Here is a 9,991-nt window from a genome sequence, read left to right as displayed (position 1 = left end):
AGTGCCACGTCAACCAAACAGAAGAAAATGACTGTCGTCGTAAGAAGTTACTTATCATTATAAGGTGTTGGGGTCCCTCCTTATAATTAAAGGACTCCTAGTTGGAATAGGATTTCCCTTATTCCTTGTTTGGGGAAAAAATAGAAGTTTCTATTTTTTCAAGCCTAAAAAGGAATTCCTATTTCTTTTGGTAAACCTCCCTATTTATCATTATAAAAGGGAATGAAAGGGAAGAGATTATACACAACAACTTCCAGAACAAAGAGAAGTCAGAGAAAGAGAGATTTCTGAAGTAGTTCTTTCAAGAGAGATTGAAAGAGCAGAATATTGGTTTGAAGAAAAGAAGATTATTAATCTTGTGAAGCAATTTAGTTTGTGGTTATCTTCTTCAACCTTTAGTAATCTAGGATTTGTTCAAATCCTAAGGAGTAAGAGATTTTATTTCTTTGTTTCTTTGTTCAGTTTATCCACCATAGGTTTGGTGAAGAGTTGTGTAACCCATTATTTAATTATAGTGGAAGATTTCTGGACTAGGTCCCGTGGTTTTTTACCTTCTAGCTTGGAGGGGTTTTTTGCCACGTTAAATAATCTTGGTGTCTCTACTTTTACTTTCGCATCGTTTATCTTCATATTCCTGAACAAGTTAATTAGGTTATTTTTCCTAACAAGCGGTACCAGAGCTAAGGTTGGATTTATTGTTCAGAAATATGGAAGTGAATACTAATCGCATGATTAGTTTAGATGGAGAAAACTACTTGATGTGGAAAGCAAAAATGGAAGATTTGTTATACTGCAAAGACCTAGCTGCACCCATTGAAAATCACGGTACAAAACCGATGAAGATAGATGAAGAAGACTGGAAGGTATTAGATCGTAAGGTTGTTGGATTTATTCGACAATGGGTAGAACCCAGTGTTTTTCATCATGTATCGACGGAGACTTCCGCTTATAGTCTATGGAGGAAATTAGAAGAATTGTATGATCAGAAGACAGCTGCCAAAAAGGCTTACTTGTTCAGAAAGCTAGGAAAATTACAATATAAAGAAGGAACCTCAATTGCTCAACACTTGAATGAGATGAAAAGTCTAGTAAACCAGCTTTCTGCAATGAAGTTAGTTTTGGATGATGAGTTGCAGGCCTTACTTCTTCTAAATTCTTTACCAGATAGTTGGGAGACATTGGTGGTGTCTCTTAGCAATTCTGCTCCTGATGGCATAATGCGTATGAATCACGTAACAGGTAGTTTGTTGAATGAAGAAACAAGAAGGAAATCATCGTCAGACGAGTCTCATTCAGAGGCACTTGTTACAGAAAGACGGGGGAGAGGTAAAAGTAGAAAACCTCATAACCGTGATAAGTCAAGGGGGAGATCAAAACCAAAGAAAGAAGTTAGATGTTTTGGTTGTGGAAAAATGGGTCATTACAAGAGTGATTGCAAGAAACCAAAGAAGGAAAATAAAAAGGATGATGAAAAACAAGATAATGTTGCGGCAGTTGCCTCAGGTGATGACATTATCTTACTCTCAGGATGTGGAGACACTTGCTTAAGTATGACTGAGTCAGAACCAGAAACAACATGGTTGGTTGACTCAGGTGCTTCGTATCATGCTATTCCATGTAAGGATTTCTTTAACTCTTACAGAACTGGTGACCTTGGCAAAGTCAGGATGGGAAACTTAGGTTTCTCAAAAATCGTAGGAATTGGAGAAGTGAAAATTGAGACGAGCACAGGGAGTACATTGATTCTTAAGAATGTGAGGCATATACCAGATCTTCGATATAACCTAATCTCTACCGGAGTATTAGATGATGAAGGGTACCACAGTCACTTTGGTGATGGAAAGTGGAAGCTCACAAAAGGGTCAATGGTGATAGCAAGAGGGAAGAAGTGTTGTACTTTATACAGGACTCAAGTAAAACTGTGTAAAGGAGAATTAAATGCAGTTGAAAAAGATTCTTCCACTGATCTTTGGCATAGAAGACTCGGGCACATGAGCGAGAAAGGACTTCAAATCCTTGCTAAACGACAAGACTTACCGAACGTAAAAGGTATCAATTTAAACACTTGCTCTCATTGTTTAGTAGGAAAGTAACATAGAGTATCCTTTCAAAGGAATGCATCTGAAAGAAAATCCAGTGTTTTGGAGCTCGTTTATTCTGACGTTTGTGGGCCTTTAAAGGTCAAAACACTTGGTGGTGCTTTGTATTTCGTTACTCTTATAGATGATGCTTCCAGGAAAGTTTGGGCATATGCCATAAAGACCAAAGATCAGGTACTTGCAGTTTTCAAGAATTTCCACAACATGGTAGAACGGGAGACAGGAAAACCATTGAAGTGCATTCGCACTGACAATGGAGGAGAATACATCGGGTCGTTTGAAGAGTATTGCAAAACCCATGGTATTCGACATGAACAGACAGTTCCCAAAACTCCACAACAAAATGGTGTAGCAGAACGCATGAACCGCACTATTGTGGAGAGGATCAGATGTATGCTCTCAGAAGCAAAGCTGCCTAAAAGCTTCTGGGGTGAAGCAATGCGTACTGCATGTTATCTGATTAATTTATCACCTTCAGCACCATTAGATGGAGATGTAGCTGAGAGAGTGTGGACTGGGAAAGAAGTCAGTTATGAACACTTAAGGGTGTTTGGTTGCAGGGCTTTTGTGCATATACCTAAAGATCAAAGAGCAAAGCTTGATGATAAAGCCAAGCAATGCATCTTTTTAGGGTATGCAGATGAGAAGTTCGGATACAGGTTATGGGATCCAGTCGATAAGAAGATTATTAGAAGTAGAGATGTGGTCTTTCTTGAAAATCAAACTATTGAGGACTTTGGGAAAGTTGAGAAGCATGAGAATCATAGTAATGATCTCATTGATCTAGATCCACATATTTCTTCTAAGGTTATGCATGATAATGCAGGTGAAGAACAAAATCATGAAGATGAAGCTCATGAAGATGTTCCTATGGGTGATGATGTTGAGCAGGAAATGGAAGTTCAACATGAACCACCAGCTGAATTGAGAAGATCGACTAGAGATAGAGCACCATCTACCAAGTATCCTCCACACGAGTATGTGATGGTTACAGATAGTGGAGAACCACAGTGTTATGAAGAAGCCATAGATGATGAACACAAGAAGGAGTGGTTGAAAGCTATGCAAGATGAGATTGAATCATTGCATAAGAACAACACTTTTAAGTTGGTTGAAAAACCTAAGAATAAGAAAATTCTTAAAAATAAGTGGGTTTTCAAAATCAAAACCGAAGAAAGAAATTCACAACCACGGTATAAGGCACGCCTAGTGGTGAAAGGATTTGGGCAGAAGAAGGGTATTGATTTTGATGAGATTTTCTCTCCGGTGGTGAAGATGTCCTCGATACGGTTAGTATTGGGATTGGCTGCAAGTATGAACCTAGAAATTGAACAACTAGATGTCAAGACCGCTTTCCTTCATGGTGACTTGGAGGAAGATGTGTATATGGAACAACCAACTGGGTTTGAAGTTAAAGGTAAGGAACACTTGGTTTGTAAGTTAGAGAAGAGTTTATATGGGCTGAAACAAGCACCAAGACAGTGGTACAAAAAGTTTGAATCATTCATGAAGGATCAAGGGTATCACAGGACGGCTTCAGATCATTGTGTTTTCGTTCATAAATTTCCTGATGGAGATTTGATTATACTTCTACTTTATGTTGATGATATGTTGATTGTTGGTCAGGATGCTAATAAAATTAGCAGGTTAAAGAAGGAACTAAACAAGTATTTCGATATGAAAGACTTGGGTCCAGCAAAACAAATTCTTGGCATGCATATCTCTCGTGATAGGAAAGCTGGAAAACTTTGGCTATCACAAGAAAGATACATTGAGAAGGTTCTAGAAAGGTTCAATATGGACAAGACAAAACCAGCGAGTTGTCCATTAGCCAGTCACTTCAAGTTGACTCGTGATCAGTGTCCATCAACTAGAAGTGAGAAAGAAGAAATGGAGAAAATTCCTTATGCTTCAGCTGTAGGAAGTTTGATGTATGCAATGGTGTGTACAAGACCGGACATTGCATTTGCAGTTGGAGTAGTAAGCAGATTTCTTGCTAATCCAGGCAAAGAGCATTGGTTAGCAGTGAAGTGGATTCTGAAGTATCTTAGAGGTACGTCTAAAGCTCGTATATGTTTTGGTAATGATAAGCCAGTATTAGTCGGTTACACAGATGCAGACATGGCAGGAGATGTAGACTCTAAAAGGTCCACATCAGGCTACTTATTTACATTTTCAGGGGGAGCAGTGTCATGGCAATCTAAATTACAAAAGTGTGTAGCTTTATCTACTACAGAGGCAGAATATATTGCCATTACAGAATGTTGCAAGGAGATGTTATGGATGAAGAGACTGTTAGAAGAACTTGGTATGAAACAAGATAATTATGTTATTCATTGCGACAGTCAAAGTGCCATCCACCTCAGTAAGAATTCTAGTTTCCATTCAAAGTCCAAGCATATAAATGTGAGATACCAGTGGATCCAAGATGTTCTTGAAGAAAAGGTGTTGAAGATCGAGAAAATCCATACTGACGACAATGGTTCAGATATGATGACAAAACCATTACCCAAAGGCAAACATGAGCTATGTAGCAGTGTTGCAAGTTTGGGGATGGTAGGTCCCTCTTCATAAGTCGGGAGGGGGAGTTTGTTGCGGTCCCTCCTTATAATTAAAGGACTCCTAGTTGGAATAGGATTTCCCTTATTCCTTGTTTGGGGAAAAAAATAGAAGTTTCTATTTTTTCAAGCCTAAAAAGGAATTCCTATTTCTTTTGGTAAACCTCCCTATTTATCATTATAAAAGGGAATGAAAGGGAAGAGATTATACACAACAACTTCCAGAACAAAGAGAAGTCAGAGAAAGAGAGATTTCTGAAGTAGTTCTTTCAAGAGAGATTGAAAGAGCAGAATATTGGTTTGAAGAAAAGAAGATTATTAATCTTGTGAAGCAATTTAGTTTGTGGTTATCTTCTTCAACCTTTAGTAATCTAGGATTTGTTCAAATCCTAAGGAGTAAGAGATTTTATTTCTTTGTTTCTTTGTTCAGTTTATCCACCATAGGTTTGGTGAAGAGTTGTGTAACCCATTATTTAATTATAGTGGAAGATTTCTGGACTAGGTCCCGTGGTTTTTTACCTTCTAGCTTGGAGGGGTTTTTTGCCACGTTAAATAATCTTGGTGTCTCTACTTTTACTTTCGCATCGTTTATCTTCATATTCCTGAACAAGTTAATTAGGTTATTTTTCCTAACATTATTATGGTTGAAATTTGGATATAATTATGGTACCAAGTAGGATAACTCAACTAAGACTTGTGAGCTTACTTTCAGTGCCACGTCAACCAAACAGAAGAAAATGACTGTCGTCGTAAGAAGTTACTTATCATTATAAGGTGTTGTTTATGAAATGTTATGCCTCTTTGAATAGTTCAAACTATGCGCATGAGCGCGGCGTGGCGCTTTAGTGGTGCAAATACGCATCTCTACGAGGAACGATTGAAGCTTTCTTATTTTAGCAGTAACATTTGATCAAAACGAATAGGTTGGAGTCATCCAACGGGTAAAGAAAAGTCTATCCGATCCTGTATGCACAGATACAATCACTTGTGCACCACGTGGCGCTCCAGAAAGGAGAGTCCTCCAGGATGAGCAACACGAAAGATGACGCTTATCCAAAGTGTCACCTGCGACTAGATATGCCCCTTCATCTTTATGTAAACTAAACCAAGGATTCGAAAACTAGCGATTCACGACTAACTTTGACTAGATCCTAAGACGGGTTACACCAAAGAGTGGCGGATTGATATAAAAGATATGACTAGCGGGAACAGGATAAAAGATTGGATTTGATCCAATTTGATAGGCCCAAAAGGTTCGGACAGTAGTCGGACAAAGATTGAAATAACTGGGCCAAAAAGGGAGGCAAGCCAGGACCAGCCCATTAAAGGGGTTGTCCTGTCCGGCCACATTAAGGGATGTCCCAGATGGAACAGAAGTCCCATCTGGGATTCTGACTCTTATTTTTTGTGATCCTTATCCAATCATATTTTCAATAGGAATCTGACTTTAGGGTTTCCATATAAGGACCTTATTAGAACAGAAAAAGTGTGGAATTTTTTCTAGGCGAAATCAATCTCTGCAAAATCAAGTGGAAAGAGAGAAAAAAATTAGAGAAAAAACTTCCAAACTATCTATTTAGTCTAAAGGAGAATTGTTCTTCGTGCACGCCGTCTACCAACAGTCGGTCCAAAGCAGTCTATAAAAGGGCACCAAATCACCTCGAAGAAGGTACTACACGTTGAATAGATTCTAAGATAATCATTAAATACCCAATTCTTTAACTGCAAAGGGCAATCTGACTGCCTTGAGCGTCGGAAAAGTTTCCGAACTCTTTGCAGGTTTTCCAACCCGGGTTTCAAGAGCGGAAACGGGAATCAAAGAAGTAGAATCACTCATTCAACGAGATTCAACATCGATCTCTTATCTCTGACTGATTCCAAGGTTGACAAATTTCGACATCAGCAATTATTAGTATAGCTCAGTCTTTTTTCCGCCCAAACTAATGGTGTGTTTGGATGACGGAATCATGAATCCAAGTAATATATTTTTGGTTTGTTTGGCAACTAATAAGAATCTTATGATTTATTATTGTTTGAGTATTTTTAAATGTATCTTTAAAAAGAATATTGAAGAAACCCTGTTCTTGAAACTCATTTTTTCAAATATCGTTTCATTCGAGAAACCTCGTTTTTCCAAAAAAAAATAAAATTTTAAACAGTTTTCTCCGAAAGCCGTTTTTTTCTCGAAAAAATTAACTTTTTTTTTTCTGAAATGATTTTTCGAAAACCATTTTTTTTGGTAACCGAGATTTCATGAAACTTTTTTTCATGAAAATCGTTTTTTTTTTCCCGAAAATCGATTTTTTTTCCAAAAACCGTGATTTCCTTGAGAAAAACAATTCGGGAAAAACGGTCTTTATGAAGTAAAAAAGTTTTCAGGAAATTTTAGTTATCTAAAAAAACGATATTTCGTGAAATATCCGAGTTTGGAGAAGAAAAAAAATTCAACAAAAAATATGTTTTTGGGAAAAAGATCGGATTTCAGGAAAAAAAAAGTTATTTGGAGAAGAATCGATTTTCGAAAAAAAAACAGTTGTCGAAAAAAATCGGATTTTGGGGAAAAAATTATTTTCGAAAAAAAAAACAACTTCTGAAGAAAAAAATGATTTTCGAGAAAAATATTTTTTGGAAAAAAAACGATTTTTGAACAAAAAAAAAAATTTTTAATAATTATTTGTAGAAGGAAATATTTTTTGTTGATTTTAAGTTTGAAATCTAAGTTTATTAATCCAAAATCCTAGCAAATCCTACGGGCTAGGGTAGGATTTTAGTCCAATACAAATTTTGAAATTAGGTATCTTTCGGATTCTTGATTACTATCAAATCCCACTTTTAGTAGGAATCCTACTTAAGAATCCTGCAACCAAACACACTATAAGTAATTTTCTTAAGCTTTTCTTTTTTGCAATGAGATACTATTCATTCGTATATCTGCATTACAAGGTGTTAAGTCTTACAATATTCGTCGTAGTAGTTGAATAACATTTCGAAAAAAAAGGAAAAAACTAGCTTTTGTTCTAAAAAGTTACCCCTTAATAAGAAAAATAATTACGTAAGAAGAAAAAATCAGCCCAAAATGTCTGAGCTGGAGTTGAAGTGTCAGGTTCGATCTAGGTTCAGATGTGATAATGTCATATTTTGAAGAGCAGAAATGTAAACTACATCTACTGTACATGGGTTTGTGTCGGGTTTAGGTGGATTATGTCAAGTGCACATGGGTTTTCTTAAACAAAATATATTACTATTTTATTTACATAACATTTCAAAATGACTATGCACGAATTTATACACTTTGTAACCTACCGAATAGAGGAAGGGAGATTCGTAAATATATTGTGCACATCTTTATGTACTGTGCAAAAGACCAAAACACAATAGTTCTAATATAAGTTGAAAAGTCTTCTGTGGGACTACCAACGTGGAATGACATTTGTAAATGTAGTATTCAGGAGAAAAACATGGTGTTTTGCTTTGTAGCTTATGTGATGTATAAGGACATGGATGTTACTTCATAACTCTTTATGTACCGACAGGGACACTTAATTTTTTTTGCTCAAAAATTCATTTACGTCACATTTTTTTGTCCGTCCTAACTTGAGTTCTTTGAGCTGTTATTTATTCTTTTATGCACTTGGATTTCAACCCCATGAACATATCTTCTCGAACCTTTCGGCCAATCCCCCCACCAGAAAGAGCATGGTGGCTTCCTTGCCCAAAAATATTTGTTGTTTGATTTGGGGATGTTTTACAAAAGAAAAATAGATGTCAAACTTAGGTGCTGTTTGTTTTTTTATTTATGTCTGAATCTGAATTTGCTGAATCTGAATTAGCTGAACTGAATTTCCTGAATCTGAATTTGCTGAATTATTTTGCAAATTAGATGTTTGTTTTTCAAATCTGAATTGTTGGGTCTGAATTGAAATTTTGACATTTATACCCCTTTTTGAAATTCAGCCAAACAAACCCTAATTTCAATTTGCCCTTACCCAAAGAAAGCCCTAAGTTTCTTATGCCCTCTTTCTCCATCTCTCGGCAGTCTTTCTCTCACTCGTTTCTCTCTCTTTCTGGAACAGTAAGAAAACCCAAAAGAAAACCTTAAGAACGAAGATAAACCCTCTCCGGATCCAGCGAATTGAAGCAAGGGTTTAACTTCATCTCTCTCTCTCTCTCTCTCTCTCTATAACAGTAGATCCTCTCAGTCGCACTCTCTTTGGCTCTCTCTCTCTAATAATAGATGTGCAAATTAGGGTTTCGTCTCTGTCAGTTTCTCTCTTTAACAGCAGGTCAGCAAGTTAATGTTGTGGTGGTGGTGGTTTGTAATGGTGGTGGTGGTTTGTAGTGGTGGTGGTCATTTGTAGTGGTGGTGATTTGTAGTGGTGGTGATTTGTGGTGGTGGTTTGTAGTGGTGGTGGTGATTTGTAGTGGTGGTGCTGATTTGTAGTGGTGGTGACTTGTAGTGGTGATTTGTAGTGGTGGTTTGTAGTGGTGGGTTGTAGTGGTGGTTTGTAGTGGTGGTGGTGATTTGTAGTGGTGGTGATTTGTGGTGGTGGTTTGTAGTGGTGGTGGTGATTATTAGTGGTGGTGCTGATTTGTAGTGGTGGTTTGTAGTGGTGGTGGTGATTTGTAGTGGTGGTGGGGGTTTGCATTGGTGGACTGGTGGTTGTGGTTGTGGTTGTTGTGGTGGTGATGGTAGTGGTGGAGATGGAGATGGTGGTTCTGGTGGAAATTTTTTTAATTCACGAGGTTATTAATGTAAATTAACACAATTCAGATTTTGCCCTTGGTTTCAGACTTGTTTTGAAGTCTGAAAAATGTGGGTCTTTTTTCAGCCAATTCAGACATCAAGTTAATTCAGCTAACATTTCAGATTTTTCTAAATAAGAAAAACAAACGTCTGAAATCTGAATTGACCCCAATTCAGATTTCAGATCTGAAAATAAATGAAAAACAAACAGCACCTTAGGGAAAAGATTAATGATTTCATTTAGTTTTTTTTTTTTGTTCAAAAATAATTTGATATAGTTAAAAGATCATTGACTTTGTTCTTTATGGAGTAATAAAGTTTTCAACTTGCCGACTTAAATGACCTTAATATATCCCAGGGACCCATCATCTTTCATAAATATCATAAAAGGTACTAAGACCGAAGTCAACTATGGTGTCTTCACTTTTTTGACTAGATGGACTGAAACCTCTCCCAAGTTCGTTTTCAACTTTTGTTTCAAACCTCACCCATCCACTCTGAGATTCTTACCCAACTTTTAACTTCTGGATTACTTCATTTTAGCCTTCCAAAGATGACTAATTACCCTAAATGGTCCTTTAAAAGTGACT

This window comes from Eschscholzia californica, unplaced genomic scaffold (genome assembly GCF_041429995.1).
Source record: "Eschscholzia californica isolate CP2 unplaced genomic scaffold, dmEscCali1.0.p SCAF_5, whole genome shotgun sequence".
Classification (NCBI taxonomy): Eukaryota; Viridiplantae; Streptophyta; class Magnoliopsida; order Ranunculales; family Papaveraceae; genus Eschscholzia; species Eschscholzia californica.
Note: the sequence above shows the minus strand (reverse complement) of the source record.